We start from the raw sequence: 8,002 nt of genomic DNA on the forward strand, positions 1-8,002 counted from the left end.
CCTCAACTACCGAGGCCAGCCGCTCGACCAGGCCGGCCCAGAGTTCCAGCCGCTCGGCTTCACTCTCTCACAAGACCCGCCTGGAGCTCCCCGGCCCACCCCTGGTACCTCAACTACCGAGGCCAGCCGTTCGACCACGCCGGCGCAGAGTTCCAGCCGCTCGGATAAGCTCTGTCACTCTCCTGCCGCGCAGCCACCGGTAACGGGGAAATGTCGCCGCCTTGTGGACACGCCCTTGTAAATGAATGGGCTTTCGCACTTAGTGCAATTTTCGCCAACTCTCTGACTGGAGCTATGGAAGTATGGAGCTATGGAGCCACCAGCCACCCAGGCTGGAGCTATGGAGCTCTGGTGCTATGGAGCTCTGGTGCTATGGAGCTATGGAGCTCTGGAGCTCTGGTGCTATGGAGCTATGGAGCTCTGGAAGTATGGAGCTATGGAGCTCTGGAGGTATGGAGCTATGGAGCCCTGGAGCCCTGGAGCTATGGAGCCCTGAGCTATGGAGCCCTGGAGCCCTGGAGCTATGGAGCCCTGGAGCTATGGAGCTATGGAGCTCTGGTGCTATGGAGCTATGGAGCTCTGGTGCTATGGAGCTATGGAGCTCTGGTGCTATGGAGCTATGGAGCTCTGGTGCTATGGAGCTATGGAGCTCTGGTGCTATGGAGCTATGGAGCTGGTGCTATGGAGCTATGGAGCTCTGGTGCTATGGAGCTATGAGCTCTGGTGCTATGGAGCTCTGGTGCTATGGAGCTATGGAGCTCTGGTGCTATGGAGGCTATGGAGCTCTGGTGCTATGGAGCTATGGAGCTCTGGTGCTATGGAGCTCTGGTGCTATGGAGCTATGGAGCTCTGGTGCTATGGAGCTCTGGAGCTCTGGAGGTATGGAGCTATGGAGGTATGGAGCCACCAGCCAGCACCCTCCGTGGCTGGAATCAATGGAAGTGTTTAGGTACCAGGCGGCCAAAGTGCCGAGGCCTCACGCTCGACCACGCGGCGCAGAGTTCCAGCCGCTCGGATGAGCTCTGTCACTCTCCCGCCGCGCAGCCACCGGTAACGGGGAAATGTCGCCGCCTTGTGGACACGCCGTTGTAAATGAATGGGCTTTCGCACTTAGTGCAATTTTCGCCAACTCTCTGACTTAGAGCTATGGAAGTATGGAGCTATGGAGCCACCAGCCACCCAGGCTGGAGCTATGGAGCTCTGGAGCTCTGGTGCTATGGAGCTCTGGAGGTATGGAGCTATGGAGCTATGGAGCTATGGAGCTATGGCGAGCCCTGGAGCTCTGGAGGTATGGAGCTATGGTGCTATGGAGCTCTGAAGCCATGGAGCTCTGGTGCTATGGAGCTCTGGAGCTCTGGAGGTATGGAGCTCTGGAGGTATGGAGCTATGGAGCCCTGGAGCCCTGGAGCTATGGAGCCCTGGAGCTATGGAGCCCTGGAGCCCTGGAGCTATGGAGCCTGGAGCTATGGAGCCCTGGAGCCCTGGAGCTATGGAGCCCTGGAGCTATGGAGCTATGGAGCCCTGGAGCTATGGAGCTATGGAGCTATGGAGCTCTGGTGCTATGGAGCTATGGAGCTCTGGTGCTATGGAGCTATGGAGCTCTGGTGCTATGGAGCTATGGAGCTCTGGTGCTATGGAGCTATGGAGCTCTGGTGCTATGGAGCTCTGGTGCTATGGAGCTATGGAGCTCTGGTGCTATGGAGCTATGGAGCTCTGGTGCTATGGAGCTATGGAGCTCTGGTGCTATGGAGCTATGGAGCTCTGGAGGTATGGAGCTATGGAGTATGGAGCCACCAGCCAGCACCCTCCGAGGCTGGATCAATGGAAGTGTTTTAGGTACCAGGCAGCCAAAGGGCCGAGGCCTCACTCTCGACCACGCCGCCGCAGAGTTCCAGCCGCTCGGATAAGCTCTGTCACTCACCCGCCGCGCAGCCACCGGTAACGGGGAAATGTCGCCGCCTTGTGGACACGCCGTTGTAAATGAATGGGCTTTCGCACTTAGTGCAATTTTCGCCAGCTCCGTGGCTGCAAGTATGGAGCTATGGAGCCACCAGCCAGCCAGGCTGGAGCTATGGAAGTATGGAGCCATGGAGCTCCGGAGCTATGGAAGTATGGAGCTATGGAGCTATGGAGCTCTGAGCTCTGGAGCTCTGGAGCTATGGAGCTATGGAGCCCTGGAGCTATGGAGCTATGGAGCCCTGGTGCTATGGAGCTATGGAGCTCTGGTGCTATGGAGCTATGGAGCTCTGGTGCTATGGAGCTATGGAGCTCTGGTGCTATGGAGCTATGGAGCTCTGGTGCTATGGAGCTATGGAGCTCTGGTGCTATGGAGCTATGGAGCTCTGGTGCTATGGAGGCTATGGAGCTCTGGTGCTATGGAGCTCTGGAGCTCTGGTGCTATGGAGCTCTGGAGCTCTGGTGCTATGGAGCTATGGAGCTCTGGTGCTATGGAGCTATGGAGCTCTGGTGCTATGGAGCTATGGAGCTCTGGAGGTATGGAGCTATGGAGGTATGGAGCCACCAGCCAGCACCCTCCGTGGCTGGATCAATGGAAGTGTTTAGGTACCAGGCGGCCAAAGTGCCGAGGCCTCACGCTCGACCACGCCGGCGCAGAGTTCCAGCCGCTCGGATGAGCTCTGTCACTCTCCCGCCGCGCAGCCACCGGTAACGGGGAAATGTCGCCGCCTTGTGGACACGCCGTTGTAAATGAATGGGCTTTCGCACTTAGTGCAATTTTCGCCAACTCTCTGACTTAGAGCTATGGAAGTATGGAGCTATGGAGCCACCAGCCACCCAGGCTGGAGCTATGGAGCTCTGGAGCTATGGAGCTCTGGTGCTATGGAGCTATGGAGCTCTGGTGCTATGGAGCTATGGAGCTCTGGTGCTATGGAGCTATGGAGCTCTGGTGCTATGGAGCTATGTAGCTCTGGTGCTATGGAGCTCTGGTGCTATGGAGCTATGGAGCTCTGGTGCTATGGAGCTATGGAGCTCTGGTGCTATGGAGCTATGGAGCTCTGGTGCTATGGAGCTATGGAGCTCTGGTGCTATGGAGCCACCAGCCAGCACCCTCCGTGGCTGGATCAATGGAAGTGTTTGGCTGCCTGGTACCTAAAAGGGCCGGGGCCTCACGCTCGACCACGCCGGCGCAGAGTTCCAGCCGCTCGGATAAGCTCTGTCACTCACCCGCCGCGCAGCCACCGGTAACGGGGAAATGTCGCCGCCTGGCGGACACGCCGTTGTAAATGAATGGGCTTTCGCACTTAGTGCAATTTTAGCCAACTCCGTGGCTGCAAGTATGGAAGTATGGAGCTATGGAGCCACCAGCCAGCACCCTCCGCGGCTGGAGCTATGGAAGTATGGAGCTATGGAGCTATGGAGCTATGGAAGTATGGAGCTATGGAGCTCTGGAGGTATGGAGCTATGGAGCCCTGGAGCCCTGGAGCTATGGAGCCCCTGGGCTATGGAGCTATGGAGCCCTGGAGCTATGGAGCCCTGGAGCTATGGAGCTATGGAGCTCTGGTGCTATGGAGCTATGGAGCTCTGGTGCTATGGAGCTATGGAGCTCTGGTGCTATGGAGCTATGGAGCTCTGGTGCTATGGAGCTATGGAGCTCTGGTGCTATGGAGCTATGGAGCTCTGGTGCTATGGAGCTCTGGAGCTCTGGTGCTATGGAGCTATGGAGCTCTGGTGCTATGGAGCTCTGGAGCTCTGGTGCTATGGAGCTCTGGAGCTCTGGTGCTATGGAGCTATGAGCTCTGGTGCTATGGAGCTATGGAGCTCTGGTTGCTATGGAGCTATGGAGCTCTGGTGCTATGGAGCTATGGAGCTCTGGTGCTATGGAGCTATGGAGCTCTGGTGCTATGGAGCTATGGAGCTCTGGTGCTATGGAGCTATGGAGCTCTGGTGCTATGGAGCTATGGAGCTATGGAGCCCTGGAGCCCTGGAGCTATGGAGCCCTGGAGCTATGGAGCTATGGAGCCCTGGAGCTATGGAGCTATGGAGCTATGGAGCTCTGGTGCTATGGAGCTATGGAGCTCTGGTGCTATGGAGCTATGGAGCTCTGGTGCTATGGAGCTATGGAGCTCTGGTGCTATGGAGCTATGGAGCTCTGGTGCTATGGAGCTCTGGTGCTATGGAGCTATGGAGCTCTGGTGCTATGGAGCTCTGGAGCTCTGGAGCTCTGGTGCTATGGAGCTATGGAGCTCTGGTGCTATGGAGCTCTGGAGCTCTGGAGGTATGGAGCTATGGAGCCACCAGCCAGCACCCTCCGTGGCTGGATCAATGGAAGTGTTTTAGGTACCAGGCATGCCAAAGGGCCGAGGCCTCACGCTCGACCACGGCCGGCGCAGAGTTCCAGCCGCTCGGATAAGCTCTGTCACTCACCCGCCGCGCAGCCACCGGTAACGGGGAAATGTCGCCGCCTTGTGGACACGCCGTTGTAATGAATGGGCTTTCGCACTTAGTGCAATTTTAGCCAACTCTCTGACTGGAGCTATGGAAGTATGGAGCTATGGAGCCACCAGCCACCCAGGCTGGAGCTATGGAGCTATGGAGCTCTGGTGCTATGGAGCTATGGAGCTCTGGTGCTATGGAGCTATGGAGCTCTGGTGCTATGGAGCTATGGAGCTCTGGTGCTATGGAGCTATGGAGCTCTGGTGCTATGGAGCTATGGAGCTCTGGTGCTATGGAGCTATGGAGCTCTGGTGCTATGGAGCTATGGAGCTCTGGTGCTATGGAGCTATGGAGCTCTGGTGCTATGGAGCTATGGAGCTCTGGTGCTATGGAGCTATGGAGCTCTGGTGCTATGGAGCTATGGAGCTATGGAGCTCTGGTGCTATGGAGCTATGGAGCTCTGGTGCTATGGAGCTATGGAGCTCTGGTGCTATGGAGCCTATGGAGCTCTGGTGCTATGGAGCTCTGGTGCTATGGAGCTATGGAGCTCTGGTGCTATGGAGCTCTGGAGCTCTGGAGGTATGGAGCTATGGAGCTATGGAGCCACCAGCCAGCACCCTCCGTGGCTGGATCAATGGAAGTGTTTTAGGTACCAGGCAGCCAAAGGGCCGAGGCCTCACGCTCGACCACGCCGCGCAGAGTTCCAGCCGCTCGGATAAGCTCTGTCACTCACCCGCCGCGCAGCCACCGGTAACGGGGAAATGTCGCCGCCTTGTGGGACACGCCGTTGTAAATGAATGGGCTTTCGCACTTAGTGCAATTTTAGCACACTCTCTGACTGGAGCTATGGAAGTATGGAGCTATGGAGCCACCAGCCACCCAGGCTGGAGCTATGGAGCTATGGAGCTCTGGTGCTATGGAGCTATGGTGCTATGGAGCTCTGAGCCATGGAGCTCTGGTGCTATGGAGCTCTGGAGCTCTGGAGGTATGGAGCTCTGGAGGTATGGAGCTATGGAGCCCTGGAGCCCTGGAGCTATGGAGCCCTGGAGCTATGGAGCCCTGGAGCCCTGGAGCTATGGAGCCCTGGAGCTATGGAGCTATGGAGCCCTGGAGCTATGGAGCTATGGAGCCTCTGGTGCTATGGAGCTATGGAGCTCTGGTGCTATGGAGCTATGGAGCTCTGGTGCTATGGAGCTATGGAGCTCTGGTGCTATGGAGCTATGGAGCTCTGGTGCTATGGAGCTATGGAGCTATGGAGCTCTGGTGCTATGGAGCTATGGAGCTCTGGTGCTATGGAGCTATGGAGCTCTGGTGCTATGGAGCTATGGAGCTCTGGTGCTATGGAGCTCTGGTGCTATGGAGCTATGGAGCTCTGGTGCTATGGAGCTCTGGAGCTCTGGAGGTATGGAGCTATGGAGCTATGGAGCCACCAGCCAGCACCCTCCGTGGCTGGATCAATGGAAGTGTTTTAGGTACCAGGCAGCCAAAGGGCCGAGGCCTCACGCTCGACCACGCCGGCGCAGAGTTCCAGCCGCTCGGATAAGCCTCTGTCACTCACCCGCCGCGCAGCCACCGGTAACGGGGAAATGTCGCCGCCTTGTGGACACGCCGTTGTAAATGAATGGGCTTTCGCACTTAGTGCAATTTTAGCACACTCTCTGACTGGAGCTATGGAAGTATGGAGCTATGGAGCCACCAGCCACCCAGGCTGGAGCTATGGAGCTATGGAGCTCTGGTGCTATGGAGCTATGGAGCTCTGTGCTATGGAGCTATGGAGCTCTGGTGCTATGGAGCTATGGAGCTCTGGTGCTATGGAGCTATGGAGCTCTGGTGCTATGGAGCTATGGAGCTCTGGTGCTATGGAGCTATGGAGCTCTGGTGCTATGGAGCTATGGAGCTCTGGTGCTATGGAGCTATGGAGCTATGGAGCTCTGGTGCTATGGAGCTATGGAGCTCTGGTGCTATGGAGCTATGGAGCTCTGGTGCTATGGAGCTATGGAGCTCTGGTGCTATGGAGCTCTGGTGCTATGGAGCTATGGAGCTCTGGTGCTATGGAGCTCTGGAGCTCTGGAGGTATGGAGCTATGGAGCTATGGAGCCACCAGCCAGCACCCTCCGTGGCTGGATCAATGGAAGTGTTTTAGGTACCAGGCAGCCAAAGGGCCGAGGCCTCACGCTCGACCACGCCGGCGCAGAGTTCCAGCCGCTCGGATAAGCTCTGTCACTCACCCGCCGCGCAGCCACCGGTAACGGGGAAATGTCGCCGCCTTGTGGACACGCCGTTGTAAATGAATGGGCTTTCGCACTTAGTGCAATTTTAGCACACTCTCTGACTGGAGCTATGGAAGTATGGAGCTATGGAGCCACCAGCCACCCAGGCTGGAGCTATGGAGCTATGGAGCTCTGGTGCTATGGAGCTATGGAGCTCTGGTGCTATGGAGCTATGGAGCTCTGGTGCTATGGAGCTATGGAGCTCTGGTGCTATGGAGCTATGGAGCTCTGGTGCTATGGAGCTATGGAGCTATGGAGCCACCAGCCAGCACCCTCCGTGGCTGGATCAATGGAAGTGTTTTAGGTACCAGGCAGCCAAAGGGCCGGGGCCTCACGCTCGACCACGCCGGCGCAGAGTTCCAGCCGCTCGGATAAGCTCTGTCACTCACCCGCCGCGCAGCCACCGGTAACGGGGAAATGTCGCCGCCTGGCGGACACGCCGTTGTAAATGAATGGGCTTTCGCACTTAGTGCAATTTTAGCCAACTCCGTGGCTGCAAGTATGGAAGTATGGAGCTATGGAGCCACCAGCCAGCACCCTCCGCGGCTGGAGCTATGGAAGTATGGAGCTATGGAGCTATGGAGCTATGGAAGTATGGGGCTATGGAAGTCTGGAGCTATGGAGCTCTGGGGCTATGGAGCTCCGGGGCTATGGAGCTATGGAGCTCCGGGGCTATGGAGCTCCGGGGCTATGGAGCTATGGAGCTCCGGGGCTATGGAGCTCCGGGGCTATGGAGCTCCGGGGCTATGGAGCTATGGAGCTCCGGGGCTATGGAGCTCCGGGCTATGGAGCTCCGGGGCTATGGAGCTATGGAGCTCCGGGGCTATGGAGCTCCGGGGCTATGGAGCTCCGGGGCTATGGAGCTCCGGGGCTATGGAGCTATGGAGCTCCGGGGCTATGGAGCTCCGGGGCTATGGAGCTATGGAGCTCCGGGGCTATGGAACTCCGGGGCTATGGAGCTCCGGGGCTATGGAGCTCTGGAGCTATGGAAGTATGGATGATCCAGCACCCTCCGTGGCTGACCGCTGGTGCTCGGGGCCGGTGAACTCGGCACCCGCCTCCGGGGGTGCCTCGGTGACCGCCGTCGCTTGGGGCCAGTGAACTCGGCACCCGCCTTCGGCGGGTGCCTCGGTGACCGGTTGTCGCTTGGGGCCAGTGAACTCGGCACCCGCCTTCGGCGGGTGCCTCGGTGACCGGTTGTCGCTTGGGGCCGGTGAACTCGGCACCCGCCTTCGGCGGGTGCCTCGGTGACCGGTTGTCGCTTGGGGCCGGTGAACTCGGCACCCGCCTTCGGCGGGTGCCTCGGTGACCGGTTGTCGCTTGGGGCCGGTGAACTCGGC

This window comes from Syngnathus leptorhynchus, unplaced genomic scaffold (genome assembly GCF_054491065.1).
Source record: "Syngnathus leptorhynchus isolate UIUO unplaced genomic scaffold, UIUO_Slep HiC_scaffold_494, whole genome shotgun sequence".
Classification (NCBI taxonomy): Eukaryota; Metazoa; Chordata; class Actinopteri; order Syngnathiformes; family Syngnathidae; genus Syngnathus; species Syngnathus leptorhynchus.